The following is a 20,299-nucleotide window of genomic DNA, read 5'->3' as shown; positions in this document are numbered from 1 at the left end:
CTCCAAGCAGGAGTACTAGAGTGGGTTGCCAATGTCCTTCTCTAGGGGATCTTCCTGACCCAGGGATTGAACCTGTGTCCCTTATATCTCCTGCATTGGCAGGCAGGTTCTTTACCACTAGTGCCACCTGGGAAGCCCTGTCATCCTTGTTAGGAGGACATAAAAACAGACCCAGACACTGACCATCTGATCCAGCCTCCATTTCAGTTCAATGATCAAAAAGCCAATAGTATCCACCTGCCTTAAGGGCTGGTGATGGTGGTTTAGTTGCTAAGTTGTGTTGGACTCTTTGTGATCACATGGACTATAGCCTACCAGGCTCCCCTGTCCATGGGATTTTCCAGGCGAAAATATTGGAGTGGGTTGCCATTTAGGGTTATCCCTAGAAAAAGATCTGATTACAATCCTTGGATTGGAACTTTATAATCATCCTCCAAGATGAATTTCTTTGAAAACATACCATATTGTAGATAAAGATTTATTGTAGATAAAGATTTAATAAGCAGCTAAATATAAAATATTCTAACAAATGTGAGCTAACTTTTGAATAATATCTCCACAATAAGAACTCTACAATAATATCCTAAAAAAGATGAGGTCCAAAAAGCAAGAGAGACATACAACATATTACTTTCTCAACATTTATTTTTCTTTTTGTATAAATGCCCCATTGGTGTGTCATTTGCCCATTTTTGGAGGAGGAGTCATATAAATGTGTCCTTATTTTAAAATATAAATGCCTTTCCTGTAACTCGGATGGTAAAGAATCTGCCTGCAATGCAGGAGACTTAGGTTTGATCCTTGGGTCAGGAAGACCCCCTGGAGAAGGAAATGGCAACCCACTCCAGTATTCTTGCTGGAGAATTCCATGGACAGAGGAGCCTGGTGGGCTACAGTTGGTCGCACAGAGTCAGACACCACCGAGAGACTAACACACACAAATGATCGATATCCTGGTTTTTCCTCAGTGCTTTCAATGTCATCTTAGTTACCCTTTTAAAGAAGATACTCTAATATTGTAGTGCTGTCTTTATGATTTCTAACTTCGTATTATAGCTTAGAAAGTCTTTCAAACGTTAAATTATAAAAATATTCTTCAGGGTCTTTACTTTTGCATATGCTAGTATCTACTACACAAATTTTAGTTATCCTCAAGTTATTTATATAAACATAGAAATAAAATCAAATATTCAACACTATTTCCTGAATATTCTGTCACTTTTCTACTCATCTACCATATTCTTAGAATGTGGAGAGATTATTTTCGATATTTGTTAAATGTTTTAATTCTCACTAGAGTTTAGAAATTTAGTATACCTAAAACCCCAAAACATTCTTTTCTTGTCTTTTTTTTCCTTGTTGAGTGTTTTTATTTCCACTAATTTTCTATAATCAATAGTTTCTGTGCCAACTATGATGTCTTCTACTATGACGCATTTCATTTACAATCTAAGTTTAGAAACAACTGGGTAATTAGAGCCAATCCAGACTGACCTTGCTCTGAATTCTGATTCCTTCACATAAAGGGCAAAATGAACTTTAAAAATTACTTAATTCTTACTAAATACCTTTTACTAAATTCCTTACCTCTGAAGCTGACCCACTTCACCTCAGACTTTTATAAAAATTAAATTACATGGAATAGGCCTTGGCACCTATTAGCGGCTCAACAAAATTAACTTCAATTTTTCATTCCTCCCATCGGTCCTTTGTTACTGATATTAATTCTTCTTTTTATTCCTAAATGGCTCTGTATAATGGAGATAGGCTGTTCTCCAATATTTTCAGGGTTAAAGACAAAAACAAAAATGCAAGTCCATACACTATAAAAGAGTTAGACAAGACTGAGCAACTAAGCATACACACAACATAATTTGAATTAATATATATTTATCCAAAAAGTTACTTTTCTTGCATTCATCTTAGCAAAGTCATCAGTTATTTTATTATCAGCAAGGGCTGTTTGAAATAATTTGTATTTTATTGGCAGCAATGCCAAACTAGACATTTATTGGTTATGTGCAGCTGTGCTTAGTCATTTAGTCGTGTCCAACTTTTTGTGACCCGATAGACTATAGCCCACCAGGCTCCTCTGTTCATGGAGATTCTCCAGACAAGAATACTGGAGTGGGTTGCCATGCCCTCCTCCTGAGAATCTTCCCAACCCAGGGATCGAAACCAGGTCTCCTCCACTGCAGACAGATTCTTTACCAGCTGAGCCGCCAAACTAATAAAAATGTTAATAAAGAAATCAATTAATCTTTATTAATTTCAAGATTAAAATAGACCTGTCCTACTGAGGCTACAGTAATTGAAAATATCAATAAAATTCTTAAATCAATACTTTGATTCAGAAATGCATCTTGATGTTCGCATGTCACAGATAAGGGTCTTAAAAAATAAATTATTATTTTCCACATAAATTTAAAAATATTTTAATTTTATCATATAAATTGCTATCCCTTAATATCACTAGTTTTACTGTCTTTTTCAGTAATACACAGATACCAACAGTATTTCTTAAGTTCTTCTCCAAAGTTTTAAAAGCTTGGATGATATAAAAAGACAAAAATAGCTATAAACTTCTCAATCACAACTATTCCTTGTATGATATTGGTTATAAAATAGTACCTAGAAAATACTCTGGAGATTATTTTATATGAATATCCTATTCTTTGGTCATGCAAACATTTGCGTTTCCCTGTTCTAATATTGTTACATTTTAATTTAATTTTTGTTGCATATTTTACATGCAGTCTATTTTGACTTATAGACAAAAATTAATCTAAGTCATTAATCTAAGTCATTTTAAGATATTTTATCCTTTTAAAATATAAATGGCCAAATTTAAATCTAGGTTTTCCAAAAGCTTCAACTAACCTAGTAATTGCAACAGTTCATAAATACAAAATATGGTTAATGCATATTCAAAGTTAATTTCATTTTTCAACAAAAAGCATGGCTTCTTTATTTGAACATCTGTTGTTTCACCTGTTTTCATACATTTTGTATCTAGGCTGCTATAATAGAATTTCGATGGTATTTCAACCATGAATCGAAAGGTAATTTTCAGGTCAAATTTTATATGGGGTTCATTAAGATTTCTTTCTTTGAACAGGTCCAGAAAATACAGATTATAAACTTGGAATTGTTGCAAAACTATGATTTTTGCAACTATAATCGTTGCGAAAAATAATTAGGACATGCTTTCTAGCAAAAATCCTAAATATATACAAAGAATTCTCTGGCTCATTGGCCAAAATTTTGGTTTCTATTCTGCTTTATTAACTATGCTGCCATCATGATCATAGACTGTTACCAATGATTTTAATAAAATGCTGAACATTTCACTTTTTAAAAATAAATCAGTATCATTAAAAATCTCTATGAGGCAAAAATATTCTTAATTCTAGGATTTAATATCTATACCAGTATATAGAATTGCTATCATACTTTCTATTTTACATGAGTATACATTTTCAAATGTAGGAGAAATATGAAATGTTACAGGCTTCCCTGGTGCCTCAGTGGTAAAGAATGTACCTGCCATTGAAGCAAATGCAGGTTTCGTCCCTGGGTCAGAAAACTCCCCTGGAGAAGTAAAGGGCAACCCACTCCAATATTCTTGCCTGGAGAATGCCATAGACAGAGGAGCCTGGTGGGCTACATTCCATGGGGTAACAAAAGACTTGGACATGACTTAGTGACTAAAAACATGAAATGTTCAATAATGCAAAATGTACCATAGTTGCCTACAAGCCTCTGTTTTTATTAAAACACAGATTTTTCAGGGTCTTGAGAACCATTTTTTGAATATAAAGAGAAGAAAAAAAATAGATACTGAGCCCGAAAATGGTATGGACCTAACAGAAGCAGAAGATATTAAGAAGAGGTGGCAAGAAAACACAGAAAAACTGTACAAAAAAGATCTTCACAACCCAGATAATCGCAATGCTGTGATCACTCACCTAGAGCCAGACATCCTGGAATGTGAAGTCAAGTGGGCCTTAGGAAGCATCACTACAAACAAAGCTAGTGGAGGTGATGGAATTCCAGTTGAGCTATTCCAAATCCTGAAAGATGATGCTGTGAAGGTGCTGCACTCAATATGTAAGCAAATTTGGAAAACTCAGCAATGGGCAGAGGACTGGAAAAGGTCGGTTTTTATTCCAGTCCCAGAGAAAGGCAATGCCAAAGAATGCTCAAACTACTGCACAATTGCACTCATCTCACAGGAATGCTCAAAATTCTCCAAGACAGGCTTCAGCAATACATGAACTGTGAACTTCCAGATGTTCAAGCTGGTTTTCAAAAAGGCAGAGGGACCAGAGATCAAGTTGCCAACATCTGCTGGATCATTGAAAAAGCAAGAGAGTTCCAGAAAAACATCTATTTCTGCTTTCTTGACTATGCCAAAGCCTTTGACTGTGTGGATCACCATAAACTGTGGAAAATTCTGAAAGAGATGGGAATACCAGACCACCTGACCTGCCTCTTGAGAAATCTGTATGCAGATCAGGAAGCAACAGTTAGAACTGGACATGGAACAACAGACTGGTTCCAAGTAGTAAAAGGAGTACGTCAAGTCTGCATATTGTCACCCTGCTTATTTAACTTATATGCAGAGTACATCATGAGAAACACTGGGCTGAATGAAGCACAAGCTGGAATCAAGATTGCTGGGAGAAATATCGATAACCTCATATATGCAGATGACACCACCCTTATGGCAGAAAGTGAAGAACTAAAGAGCCCCTTGATGAAAGTGAAAGAGGAGAGTGAAAAAGTTGGCTTAAAGCTCAACATTCAGAAAACTAAGATCATGGCATCCGGTCCCATCACTTCATGGCAAATAGATGGGGAAACAGTGGAAACAGTGGCTGACTTTATTTTTCTGGGCTCCAAAATCACTGCAGATGGTGACTGCAGCCATGAATTTAAAAGACGTTTACTCCTTGGAAGGAAAGTTATGACCAACCTAGACAGCATATTAAAAAGCAGAGACATTACTTTGCCAACCAAGGTCCAGATAGTCAAGGCTATGGTTTTTCCAGTAGTTATACATGGATGTGAGAGTTAGACTATAAAGAAAGCTGAGCAGCAAAGAATTGATGCTTTTGAACCGTGGTGTTGAAGAAGACTCTTGAGAGTCCCTTGGACTGCAAGGAGATCCAACCAGTCCATCCTAAAGGAGATCAGTCATGGCTGTTCATTGGAAGGACTGATGTTGAAGCTGAAACTCCGATACCTTGGCCCCTGATGCGAAGAACTGACTCATTGGAAAAGACCTGATGCTGGGAAAGACTGAAGGGAGAAGGAGAAGGGGATGACAGAGGATGAGATGGTTGGATGGCATCACCAACCCGATGACATGGGTTTGGGTGGACTCCGGGAGTTGTTGATGGACAGGGAGGCCTGTCATGCTGCAGTTCATTTGGTCACAAAGAGTCAGACGTGACTGAGCAACTGAACTAAACTGAACTGCACACCAATGAGAAAAATATAGTTTAACATGAGAAAAATTATAACATGTATCCTATTTGATACTCCAAGTTTGACAAATTTATTTTTTTTTCAATTATTTTATCTTTTTTGGCTGTTCTGGGTCTTTGTTGCTGCTAGAGCTTTTTCCAGTTGCAGCAAGCAGTGGCTACTCTCTAGTTTTGGTGCACAGACTTCCTGTTGCAGTGGTTTCTCTTGTTGCGGAGCACAGGCACTAGGGCATGCCGTCTTTGGTAGCTGCATTTCCCAGGCTCTAGAGCCCAGGCTTAATAGTTGTGGCACACGGGCTTAGTTGCTTGCTCTGTGCCACGTGGGATCTTCCCGGACCAGGGATCAAACTTGTGTCTCCTGCATTGACAGGCAGATACTTTACCACTGAGCCACCAGAGAAGCCCATAGCAAGTTTATTGTTTAATGTTTGTTCTTACTTAAATCACTTTGATTCTGCTGTTCAGAAACCCTCTGGCCTCCAAAGTAGTGTCTTTGGAGACTGCCAGTCTTCAGCACTGGCATCGGTACATCTTAAAAACCCTTCATAGTATTCAGACATTGTCTCCTTTTGTTGTAAGCCAATGCTTTTTGCCATAGATATTTGTATATTTTTATTTAAAAATTAGAAAAGGAAAGAAAATAAAAATATCTATCTACTTATCACACTCTTATTTTGCCAGACATTTAAATGTATAGGCATAAGGATATATATTATGTATAGACATAAGCATCAAAAAAAATTTATTTAGTGAAAATAAAGAAAAATAATCTCATATCGTTAAGGAGATAAAATAATATTTCTGATGCATTTAGTTACTTAAATAACTAACTGGAGAAGATATAAAAGATTTCCCAATTAATAATGTAAATGTAAAAACCCAATGAATAAAAATAAAGTCAATACTTTCCATATTTCATCCTATTTGTTTGCATACCTGCTTATCCCTAAAAATAGTTTTATGTTTTTAACAAAGCACATGCTATTATAAAAATTTATATTTTATATTTAACCACAATAAAATATAAGAAGATTTAGAGATAAAATAAAACTTTTCAACAGTTTCATCACTCAACAATGACAGACACAGTTAAAAGAACAATTTTTTTAACCAAACATTTTAAGATAACTTAAAGAACATATAACCTAAGCCACTACGGAGAACAGTGTGGAGATTCCTTAAAAAACTGGGAATAGAACTGCCATATGACCCAGCAATCCCACTTCTGGGCATACACACCGAAGAAACCAGAATTGAAAGAGACGCGTGTACCCCAATGTTCATCGCAGCACTGTTTACAATAGCCAGGACATGGAAGCAACCTAGATGTCCATCAGCAGACGAATGGATAAGGAAGCTGTGGTACATATACACAATGGAATATTACTCAGCCATTAAAAAAATACATTTGAATCGGTTCTACTGAGATGGATGAAACTGGAGCCCATTATACAGAGTGAAGTAAGCCAGAAAGAAAAACACCAATACAGTATACTAATGCATATATTTGGAATTTGAAAGATGGTAACGATAACCCTATATGCGAGACAGAATAAGAGACACAGATGCATAGAACAATTTTATGGACTCTGAGGGAGAAGGTGAGGGTGGGACGTTCTGGGAGAATAGCATTGAAACATGTATATTGTCATATGTGGGGCAGAACACCATTCCATGTTCGATGCATGAGACGGGGGCTCAGGGCTGGGGCGGTGGGATGGCCCGGAGGGATGGGATGGGGAGGGAGGTGGGTGGGGGGTCCAGGAGGGGGAGCACATGTGGACCCATGGCTGATTCGTGTTGATGTGTGGCAGAAACTATTACAATATTGTAAAGTAATTGGCCCCCAACTAAAATAAATAAATTTATTAAAAAAAAAAAAGAATATTTTGAAGTCAATTTTAGCTAAGAAATGGTTTTAAAATTGAAAAAAAATCACAAGAATAACAACTAAATAATTGCAACACATCCCATAGCCATGATCTATCATTTTAATTAAAACAAAGTAATATTTTATAAAAATCTTTCCTTTCTTCCCCAAATGAAAACATTTTTTCTTATATCACTCATACTTTCTCATTGGACCCATAATAAATTTTTCATACTCCCAAACTCTTCAGACTCTCTTCAACATTGTTCTGGTAGATAAGTACTTCTTGAAAGGATCTAACAGCCAATGCAAATAATCTTTTTTGATAAGTGACCATTGCTCATTTTAATGCCTCTCATCACCACTTATCCTTAATCCTTCTGACAAAAGCCTGAATAGCTGTAATTCCCATATTCTTTCACTTTAAAGGTAATATGATAATATTGTCTAGGTCCTATCAAGGTTCTCCTGATAGGAATTATATGATTAATGAATTTTCATATTTTGATACCTGTCTATTGCTGATTGTGTATATATGTATATTTTGCATCTCAGTAAGAAACCAATTAGTCCTCCCCACTCAAAATCTCTTTTTTGTACAATCATCTCTAAAGTATATTTAAAGTTTTCAAGGCTTTAGAGATATTAACAGAAGGACATTCTCAATTATTCTTAGTGTTTCATTTCTCTCCTTTCAAAGACAATGCAAACAGATAGTGAACCACTAGGGTCCTTCATTAATTAGGATAAATGAACAGAGTTTCCCTTTGGGAGTGAGGCAAAATGTTATAAAACCCATAAGGAATCAGAGGTATGTTGCTCTAGAGACAGTAGAGACCTATCTGAGTTAAGACTGTCTCTGGTTTATAGAGTGCATAAATATGTTCCAAGAAATGTATTCCTCAGGATGGAGAAGGGCAAAGAAAATTAGCAGAATTGATTAAAAGGAAAGGTTTCTTGAAGTATATGCTCACGGGGCTGTATCTTCAGATAAGGTAGCATTCATTCAATCCCATTTTTCTAAGTAGACTTGAAGAATAAGTAAAAGCCAATTTGACTAAAGAAAATTCTTATATAGTATATCTCTAACTTCGGAAATTTGTGCTCTCTTTCCAGTATATCAATTTTTTTTGGAAATATTGCTGCCATTTTGTTTCTTGGTTTAACTTTGCCATTGGTTGTTTATACATCAATTGTTAGGTTCCAAGTGCTTTTAACACTCCAGCACATTCTTTGCATTCAAGTACATATTTGTGTGTGTGTGTGTGTGTGTGTGTGTAATTAACATGCATGTTTAAGTCTTTTAGTATCAGCTACTTATAATAGTATTTAACTTAATTTCTAAAATATTTAGTTTTTTTTTTTTGACCAAATAACTTCCTTGAAAAGGGTTCTTGGGGTCATCCTGTGTACCTCTCCAATACAATAGAAAATAGTGACTGGGGTTTCTGAGATAAAATTCAGGAAATGAGGTTGGAAAACACATTTAGTCACATGACATGATATACTATGAATCTTTGGATTACATAATCATAAATGGGCACATTAAAAGAAAATATCAACAAATTTGAAAACAGATGAACAGAAATTATACAATCTGAGGGAAGAGGGTACACAGGGGGAGAATGGAAAAAAATGAACAGTATCAATCAGTATAAAATAAATGCAACTGGAGTTTCTAAAGTAAAAAAAGGAAATTAAAGGGCCAGAAAATATTTGTAGAAATATTGGCTAAAATGCTTAATGTTTTTAAAAACCAAATACAGATTCAGAAAAGCAAGTAATATCAAAGCAGAATAAGTACAAAGAAGATCACACTTAAATATAACATAGTTAAACCATTGAAAATCAAAGGTAAGGAGAAAATCTTAAAAACATCTAGGGAATAAAAACACATTACATACAGGAGAACAAAGATAAGAATGATGGTGGCTATTATGTCATTAGAAACAAAGAGACTAGAATAAAATATCTAAAATTCTGAAAGAAAAAACAAAATATTGACAATATATAACTCTATATTAAACAAAACATCCCTTAACTTAAAGATTAAATAAAGCACTTGCATACAAACAAAAGTCAAGAATTCTTTGCTAGTGGACATACCCACCCTATAAAAACTTCTGAATAAATTTTTTCAAACAATAGGTAAATGGTACCAGATGTAAATTCAGATCTACAGGAGAAAATGAAGAGCACTAAAAATGGTAAATATGTGAGTGAATAAGCAACAATATTTTTCTTTCTTTTATTGAATTATTTTAAAGCAGTTAAAAATAGAAAACAAAAAAGACAGTTAATTCTTCAAGCAAAAATAACAATATATCATGGAGGTCGTAAAATTTGTGGAAATGAAATATATAATGAGAATAACATAAAGTATGTTAATAATCCCTAATATTATACATTAAGTGTTATTATATTAAATAAAGTTATATTGTGATAAGTTAAGGATGATTACTGTAATCCCTAGAGAAAATCCAACCAAATGCTATTTACAGGAGATGAATCTTAAATATAAAGACAGAAGGCTGTTGAAAGTAAAAGAAGGAAAAAGAAATACCAGGTAATACCAAGCATAAAAATACTGCTATTGCTGTCTTTATATCTAGAAAAGTAGATTACAGGACAAAGATTATTATTAAAGTTAAAGAGAGCTCATAATGCTAAAGGGGCCAATTCATTAAGTATATGCAATAATGCTAAAAGAATATGCAGAGCTAAATATATATGGAGAAAAAATTGACATAATTAAAGGGAAAATTAAATAATCTGCAATTCTTACTCAAGATTTTATGATCTCCTTCTCTTTAATTAATAGAAAAACTAGAAAAATGTTTGTAAGGATCTAGAAGATTTGAACAAGGCTTCCCGGCTTTACTTGAACTGTCAAGTAAAGAATCCGCCTTCAATTCAGGAGACCCTGGTTCGATCCCTTTGAGAAGGGATAGGCTACCCACTCCAGTATTCATGGGCTTCCCTGGTGGCTCAGGTGGTTAAGAATCTGCCCGCAATGTGGAAGACCTGGGTTGGATCCCTAGGTTGGGAAGATTTCCCCTGGAGGAGGGCATGGCAACCCACTCCAGGATTCTTGCCTGGAGAATCCCCATGAACAGAGAGGAGCCTGGCAAGCTACAGTCCATGGGGTCGCTAAGAGTTGGACATGACTGAGCGACTAAGCACACACACACAGAAGATTTGAGCAGCATTGTCAACTTCACTTGACATACACAGAACATTGCACTCTGTAACTGCGGAATATACATCAAAAAAAAAAAAAAATGCACCAGTCATGTTCACTTACTGTTTTTTTTGGCTATTATTATTAGCAGAAATGTCTACCAACTGTCCTTATAGTTTTCTGAATGTCTCCTAAATAGACAGTTTTCTGAACTTACCTTATACTCTTCCGACCTTCTCTCCATATGAAGTGAAGTGAAAGTCGCTCAGTTGTGTCCAACTCTTTGCGACGCCATGGACTATATAGCCTGTGGAATTCTCCAGACCAGAATACTGAAGTGGGTAGCCTTTCCCTTCTTCATGGGATCTTCCCAACCCAGGGATTGAACCCAGGTCTCCCGCATTGCAGGTGGATTCTTTACCAGCTGAGCCACAATACAGAGACATGTCAAAAACAATTTTCAGACACAACACAAAAACCTCTATTGTTCCAAGCAAAGATACTTGAAATTTCTATTTCTTGTTTTATTGGTCTGTATTCTTTCGGCAGAGTGAAAAAAAAATCTATATTGATGGAGTTTATGCATCTATGGTTAGTAGAAAGATATTTACGTTCATAATCAAGCCACATTTGGAAAAAGGGAAAAGAACACTACTGAGTTTTAAGTCAGAGAAGGTGAAATACTGACATAATTGCACTTTAATGAGAAGTGGGCAAGTTATATGGACATAACCTAGAAAGGGTACATATATATTATTTTTACCACTCACTGATCCTGGCAAATTCTGCTTAAAGAACTTTCTGTTCCAATTTTCCATGTGAATAAAAAACTTATATCCTCCAAAGAGACATATAAAGAAGGAAGAGATGAGGATCAAATTCTTAGAAAATTCATTAAAAATTCCTACTCTGAATTAGACCATCCCAGTCATTTCCTGATACCATTCATTTTTTCCACAATAGTTTTGATTAAAAAATTGTATTTACCATGTGTTAAGGCCATTTAAAGCTGTCAAGTAGCAAGCAAAAAAATTTTAAAAATCAATTACCTTATGATTGAGGGGTTTTTCGCTCATAAAAATTCTCTTTGTTCATATCATAAAATAAAAAAGTAAACTTGAGGAAATTCAGCCAGCTATTCACATGGGGAAATAAAGAATTGAGAGAAAAGAGAAAGTAACTGATAATGTTTGTGGATTTAAAGATTCAGAGGGGAAAACTATGGTGAGAATAAAAATAGTATAATATGCTGCATGAAACTAGCAATTCTTAAGATCATTCACCAGGAAAAAGAAAAAAAAAAACACTCAAGGAGAGAAAATATCCAAATGTCATAAACACAAAGAATGGAAAATTTATTTAAAATCACTTAATGTCTCTATATAACAACTATGAACCAGAATATAAGAATATATAGTCTCTCCCCTTCTCTTTTTGTCTTTCTATCCAAACTTGAGGTCTTTTACGTGTGCTTGTTTCCTTCAAAAAAACTGATGTTAAGGAGGAACCTGGAGAATCCCCACGGACAGAGGAACCTGGAGGGCTACAGTCCATGGGGTCGCAAAGAGCTGGGCACAACTGATGACTTAGCACAACACAGCATAATCTTAGTGTAAAGAGTAATTAATGCATTACCTCTATTAAAGACTTCTGCATTAGAAGCATCATCTGCCAGCTGATGCCAGACTATAACTGTGATGAAATTCAGTTTCTTAGTGTTTAAAATAAAATATCCTAATGCCCAGATTCATATCCAGTTCTCTTATTCTTGCATTTCCTTCCAGAAGAAACTTATTTGTATCTTTGAGGAGTTCTTCTGTAGTCTGTGAACTCCTCTGGGTAACTGATTCTCTCTCCCACTGCCATTGTCCCAATGGAATATGAGCCCCAGAAGAGCAAGGATGTTTTCTGTCTTACTCACTGCTGTGTTCCTACAATTCAAATGGGGCCAGCACATAGACAGTACAAAATCAACTTATGAATGAAAGAGTGAGCCAGTGGAATTGCTGCTCTTAAGCTCTTCAGATCACTTAACAAGTCTGTGTGATCTAAAGAAAGTTTTCTAATTTCTCTTTCCCTTTGTTTCTCTACCTGTAAAAGAGAGATAATAATATCACATCCCTCATAGGATTATTGACGGGACACAATGAGTTTCCCTTGTTGTTAAACTCAAATCCTCACTGATGTTTACCCTGAGCATGCACAGAGTAGCTCTTAAAACTTCAAAGTAAAAATAAGGGCAGACTATATGCATAACTTTTATTTTCGGAATATCTGGGGTATAGAGGGTAACAGAAATACAGTTCATATATCAGTTACATCAATATCACAAGCTACTTTTAGGGCCCTCAGGAAACCGACTTAATATCAAGATTCCCGCCTAATTCTTGGTGGCTACCAATAACTATCTCTGGGTCATTTAAACATGAAATCCAACAACCCTTTCTTCTTAAACTGCAAAACAAGAAGACTTTCTGCATAGTCTAAGGTGTGCTCAGTGAAAATGTGAAACTCAGAAATAAAATAGCTAGGTTTTGTTTTTGTTTTTTTTTAAACCAGCAAAATGGGTTTATTTGTGCATAGCAGATAATTGCATTAGAACAGACAAGCTAGGATGAACCACAGGCAAATCTATAGAGCAAAAGAGAGAGGCTTACTTTTACCAGGTTTTAAGAGGAAATTGGGGCTTCCTAGGTGGCACTAGTGGAAAAGAACCACCTGCCAAAAAAGGAGATGCAGGTTGGATCCCTAGGTCGGGAACATCCCCTGGAGGAGGAAATGGCGACCCATTCCAGTATTCTTGCCTGGGAAATTCCAAGGACAAAAGAATCATGTGGATTCATGGGGCCACAAAAGAGGACATGATTGAGCACGTACCCATAAACACATACACACACACATGCTACATGCTAAGTCACTTCAGTTGTGTCCGACTCTTTGTGACCCCATGGACTGTAGCCCACCAGGCTCCTCTGTCCATGGAATTCTCCAGGCAAGAATGCTGGAGTGGGTCACCATTCCCTCCTCCAGGGGATCTTCCCAATCCAAGGATTGAACCTGGGTCTCCTGCATTGCAGGTGGATTCTTTACCCTTGAGCGACCAGGGAAGCCCTACACACACACACACACACACACACACACACACTGAAGAGTGTTGTTTTGAACAAAAGTTCTTTGGAGACGAAAAAGAGTTCAAGGAGTGGCAGTTTCTCCTTGGCTGCAAGCATTGGTTAGTGTGTGGCTGCTTTGACAGGGAGGGGTCTTTCTTTTTCTTAAAAGTAGGAGATAAAATTCTCTTTGTGGTAATGCCCTCCTTTGCACCATAAGAAAACTAACATTCTTATCTTCTTTCTTTCTGCTGGTTATGCAGGCTGCAAGGGTGGTATGTGCATGAGAGGTCCTCCTTCAGGGCTTCCCAAATCCATTTAAAATGGGGTTCCTTTATTTATTTTCACAAAGAACAGTAGAAACATTCATTTCCTTCAGGGAATATTTCCATTTCTGATTTCCTCTTCCAACTCCATCCGTGGGAAATGGACTGATTTCTACCGCACACTAAACGAGCTACAAAGAACAATTATTTCCCCAAATCTGGCTTATTAAATCTTAATAACACAAGTCTAGAACCCCCAGTAATTCAGTATAGTTTAATTGTTGGAAGGAAAAAAAAAAAACCCTTAACTGATGGGTTGGTAGATATGAAAACTCTGGTGGGAAGATTACCCTGAGAATAATAAATACAACATGTGTGTGTGCTTAGTCTCTCAGTCATGTCCAACTCTTTGTATAACATGTGACAAATGATTCTGACAGTTATTCACCATAGGAAAAAGAAAACAAAGCAAAAAATAGTCGAATCGATTATCTTGCAACTTACATCCTAAATTGAACGCTTAAAATTTTAGTCTCTAAAATCTTCATTCAAATGTATGAACTATTTTATGTTTTCTCTAAGAACAATGGATGATTATGACGACCAGTTGCTTTACTGTTGTGAACCTAGTAGACTCAGTCCAGTAATTTTCCCAAAAGAAAGGGTGTGTGTGACAAAAGTAAATAAGATTTCCATCTCCAGGAAATGAAAACTGACAACAATCTCAAAGGAAGCTCTTTCACAGAAATGATATTAATAATGATGATAATAAATTATTATCCTTTTACACTGGGTACCAGAACATTTGTGGCAACTTTGTCTCCTCTGTGGTCATAAATAAAAGCATAACTCAACCCATACAGACTCTAGGAGCTACTGAAAACAGCTCTTCCCCTAGGATGGGTAATCATGATGATGAACACCTCTCACTAAGAATCAGCTTATTTTCTCAAACTCAGTGTCTAATGAGGAAATTTTACATGGGGATACTTGTTAGCTCAAAGAAAACTGACAGAAATTCTGCTGAACAAAGAGAAGATTTTTTTTTCCTTACTTTGGGGACAATGGAAATCTCCATCAGTTTGGGGGAAGGTCTCAGTTAATCTGTGCAAATACAGCAGGTGCTATTTCACTTCTATAGTTGAAAGTAGAAGGGATCTTAGCTTGAAAGGGTAGAGTAACAATGATTCAACCCCTTCACAGTGGTTAAGTTGAAGGTAAAATTGCCTCAAGTTAGACATTCCTGGTATAAAATGTATTGCTAAAGCTATTGGAATATCATAATCCACACATAAATCTGGTAAAGACACATCAAGATTTCTCATGAAATATGCACCACACTGTATTAGCTACACTGGTACAGTATAAACCTTTCCCGCATGTGCTAACAAATTTAGATCAAAGGTAAAAGTAATGTTTTCTGATATTATTTAACCACATTGACCAGGTGGTGCAGTAATGAGGGGACGTAACTGCTGTGTGAACAGGGGTACCAGTTGAACCAGCGCTGATGAAAAGTCATGTGTTTACTGAAATGCTCAAGAGTCTAGTCGCCTGACACACAGGAAGAGTTTGGTCAGGAAACTGTACGGTTCTATTCAAACTGTGACCCAGTGCTTTAAGTGACTGCAGTACTCCAAAAATTCTGGAAAATAAGGCTTTTCCACTTCAATTTTCGGAAGCACTTTAAAAACTGGTGTGGAACTTTCACTTTCTTCAAATAAAATACCTAAATCTTTGCAGTTGAAAATGGGCCTCAATCACACCGTTTGAACCCTACTGCTGTAGAAAGTAAAGGGGGAAAGTCATGTGGGCAGCAGGACTTTGTACTAGTGATCCGTGGGGGGTTTTCCTAAGAAAGCTACACATTTCTAACCCCGAGCAAAAATCCCATGGGGCTCTATGTCTTGGAACTTATGTCTTGAAAGATGCGTAACAACTTTTGAATTTTGTCTTTTTTAATAAAGCTTCCAACAGACATATCATCACTGCTATGTGCTGACACAACAAGAAGATGGCGGTGGGCTGGAGAGCAACACGGTGGAAAGATTTTTCTGAGGTTTCTGGGCAGCAGCCAAGGCCAAGAGAAATTTGACACCCCATAAAGTAACCTGCGCCGCTGTGCTTGGAACTCCCTGGCAGAGGGCGTTCCTAAATCATATTTCTAATTATAAATCGAAAGCTTTTGTCCTCTTAAAGGAATGTCCTAAGTTGGTGAACAGGTGTGGAAAGCAGATTTTGGAATGGGGCAAGGAAGGCGGAGGAGTCAGAGCCTCTGAAATCATACAGCCTGGCAGCTGTTTGCTCCACCTAAATAGAAACCCAGCCCTTCATGGACACTGAAAACATACTTGGGATTTATTGAAGCACGAACTAATTTTCAGTGATTGAAAAAAGCATGGATATTGTCACAATGTAAGGATTTTGATAGTAGCCAAAAACACTGGTAACCAATATGATATTCTGAACAGTACAGCTTTTGCAACTCCAGGTCAAAGAGAAAGTGTAGCTCACATACATGTATATAAGGATGTGGACCAGGAATCCAGACTCTAGCTCCTGGAAAATGGGAAGTCCAGTTAGTATCTGCTTTAACTCCTCCCCTTGGACCGAGATAGCTAGAGAACTTCGGTCTCTTTTTTACCCTTCCATTGTATTGCAAATCTATTAATTCACTTGATATAGAGAATCAAAATATTGATATTGTTTTATGGAAAAACTGAATGAACTTTTTTGCCAACTTAATAGAAATAAGAGAAAAAGTCCTCTTATATTTACTCTTCACTTTTACTCTATTGTAAATGGGAAGTGGCTTAAGAATCTCTAAGTTTATTATGTCTACTCAACTTTATTGCTCACTTAGTTCCTCTGTAATATAATATCAACCTGAAGAATAGATGTTTAGTTGTCACTGCTTTTACAGAAATCATAAGCAAAATAGATTTTTAAATAAAGTTAAAGTTAGTTACCACATAACTTTATGATTATAATCTAAAACAAAACTGATGAGAGCACGTTGGTCCCTTGAATTGTTGCAAAACATATACTGCTGCTGCTAAGTCGCTTCAGTCGTGTCCGACTCTGTGCGACCCCATAGACAGCAGCCCACCAGGCTCCCCCGTCCCTGGGATTCTCCAGGCAAGAACACTGTAGTGGGTTGCCATTTCCTTCTCCAACGCATGAAAGTGAAAAGTGAAAGTGAAGTCGCTCAGTCGTGTCCGACTCTTAGCGACCCCATGGACCGCAGCCTACCAGGCTCCTCCGTCCATGGGATTTTCCAGGCAAGAGTACTGGAGTGGGGTGCCAGTGCCTTTTGCGCAAACTTATATACTAGCAACCACAATAAAAAGAAATTCAAAAATTTTGCAAAATCATGTCTTTTATCTTACCACAATTGAATGAGTCAATTCAAAATAAAAATAATTCAGATAATTCACCCTGTGTTAGAACATTGTACAATATTAGCTTTTGTTAGATGTCAAGGGTTATTTCTTAATATATATGTGAAGTGTGCTCCCATGGAAGAGTCAGAGCAAATTTGATTGCATTCACTTTGAAAATTAAATAGGAAATGCCTCCTTGTTACAATCCAAATTCATTTATTTATTATAGCTGGTGGTTGCTGATTTTTTTTCTCCACCCCACATAACCTTAGCACTATTGTCTCTTTCTTGGTAGAGCAAATTGAAAGCTTTAACACAATTGTTGCTTGTCCAGTATCTTGGCCAGAGCAGTCAATGCCACACAGCTTGAGACCAATTAAATACTGAACAGTTATTGCTGTAAACGGTAAAGACAATACACATTGATTGCCACATTTCATCTTGGATGGAAGCAGACTCTCATATGACTTGCAAAATGAATAGGATGAGTTCCTTTCAATATGGGAAAACAGATTGAAAGATAAGGAGTGCCATATACGTGCATTACCACGAGATGCATGCCTCTGATATTTCTGTGCTGAGAACATGGTTCCTAGCAGCAGTTCTCAGCAATGGTTCAAACATCTCCCAGACCATCCGGCAGCTGTGTTGATAACGAATGTTCAAGGCAAGCAAACACAAACTTTGACACGCACTGAGGAGTTGTAAATAGTACACCATTAACGCTTTAACATCTGCCTGGTAAACAAGAGCACTCTTTACAATTCATGTTAAAATGTTGCAGTGAAGAATGAGAGACCTCTGTGTTTACATACAGAGAGATTGGCTTGGGAACTATTTATTATTCTGCTGGGTAACTAAGCAGCTGTTGTGATTATTTCTTGACCTTTGTAAGAGGTCTTAACCTGGGACATCTGAGGCAGTTGCTCTGACTTATTGAATCTGTTTCTCTGTCACCGAATGTTCTCCTGAGAAACAGAAGCAATCTTCACCACAGAAAAGTTCTGCTGCTTACTGGAAACGATCAGAACATCATAATTTGTTTACAGCTGATTATGTTATAACTGTTCTATTGGCAGCTTGACCACTGGCCCACATAATTTCTTAAGCTCATATTCAAAGTCATCTTTCTTTTATCCCAGATAAAACAGGTAACCATTCAGGATATGTAATTTATCCTCCAGCCTATTTAATTTCTCTACATAAGAGAAAATGAAAATATTATTTATAAGCCAATGCAGCATTTTCTTATATCTCACTCACAAACTGTAAGCATATAACTTGACCACAGATATGGTGACAAAATATTATATTTCAGCATAGTTCCTGACAGGAGCTTTTTCCAAGTATCTATTGAGAATACAACTAAAAATCAATTTTTCCTGTGAGGTTTTTCTATTCTTTTAATGTATTATTTTAAGAGGAACAGGGGAGTGAATGGTTCAGAACTGCATGTCCTGTAGCCAGAACAGCAGAACACTAACATTTTCTAGCTCTGATACGTCACACAGACACTTTCGCTCTTCAAGACTTTCCTTCTCTGTAAAATGGGATGAATACCCCCATTTGCTTTCTAGACTGTCATGAAGATTAAATGGTTAATAATGAGAGCATTTTGCTTAGTGACCAGAACATGACACAGAACTCAATTCCCATCAGCTCCATGGCTTCCCCCATTTTGAAATATTACTATCAATATGCTCTTTTCAAAGAAAAGATATCAGTGTTTAATTATTAACTATTGCATTTAAATAGACAAGAAAATATCGAATTTAAAATTCTTGACCAAGGCTCCCTTTAACACAAAGGTTAACTGACCACTACATTGAAAGTACATAGTATCTTTCAACTCATCAACCAAAATGAAACCAAATAAGTCATGGGTGTTTCTCTTAAATGATAAAAGATAATCTTTAGTTATAACAGCATCATTTTATAGGCTTTAGGGAAACTCTACTAAGATTAAGCAAAACTGAAAAATCAAAAAGGCAACTGCTAGTTTGAGGATGTTTAAGTGATGCTTTACATTTGAATAGATGTATGCATGCATTCATATAATATCCGATTTTACTTTTCCCCCTAGTTTAAAATAGTTATTCAATAATGATTTTCTTTTCAGTTTTTCTGCATGAATAAACACTAGTGAGATTCAGAAAGTACTTTTCAAATTAATTCTGCATGATAACACATTTTGCTTAAAAGTGAAGCGTCAGGGAGTTAATAATCTGAATACAAAATCAGTGAAGTAAAAAGAGCAAGAAGTAAATGCATACAATGGATTATATAGGGTAGTGTGTCACAGTTCCTGGTGTTAGAGTAAATATGGTATTTAAAAATAAAAGTTACCTCTGCTCCTTTGTCATTTATTATTCAGATTTTTTGGTCTCATTTTATCAACCAAATGTTCTGGACACAGAACATTCATAATTTATGGGTAATTTTCTCCTTTCACTTTGTTATCTCCAGAAATATTAGAGACCAATGTGTGCCTTTCCTGGCACAAATTTATTTTATCATTATACTTTCCAAATATTGTGAGAAGTAGTTGACTAAAAGGAAATGGCAACCCACTCCAATATCCTTGCCTGGAGAAGTCTATGGACAGAGATGCCTGCTGAGTTACAGTCCATTGGTTTGCAAAGAGTCAGACATGGCTGAGCGACTAACTAGATAGTTGACTAAAAGCACATTACTTTCAAAAACACTATTCTTGTTTATTTTATAATATTTTATGCTATTTTGAATTATTTTATTTTGACCTCTCATTAACTTTCAAAATAAACCAAAGCAGATTATAACCATTTATATCCACAAAGTTCACAATCAGAAAAAAACACAGTTTAGATTTTATTCATGCACAGATTTGTTGATTTAATCCTGAAGTGGGAGGGCCCCGAAGCCCATTGCATCCAGTTACCTCATTTTGCTGAGACAGTTCCTGCTCCACTGTAAATGCATTCCTTGATTTTAAAAGAATGACCCAGAAACCCACCAGTTGCT

Source organism: Giraffa tippelskirchi, chromosome 11 (assembly GCF_054371585.1).
Source record: "Giraffa tippelskirchi isolate mGirTip1 chromosome 11, T2T-mGirTip1v1.2.pri, whole genome shotgun sequence".
Classification (NCBI taxonomy): Eukaryota; Metazoa; Chordata; class Mammalia; order Artiodactyla; family Giraffidae; genus Giraffa; species Giraffa tippelskirchi.
The sequence above is the reverse complement of the archived record's forward strand: the minus strand, read 5'-3'. Positions refer to the sequence as shown.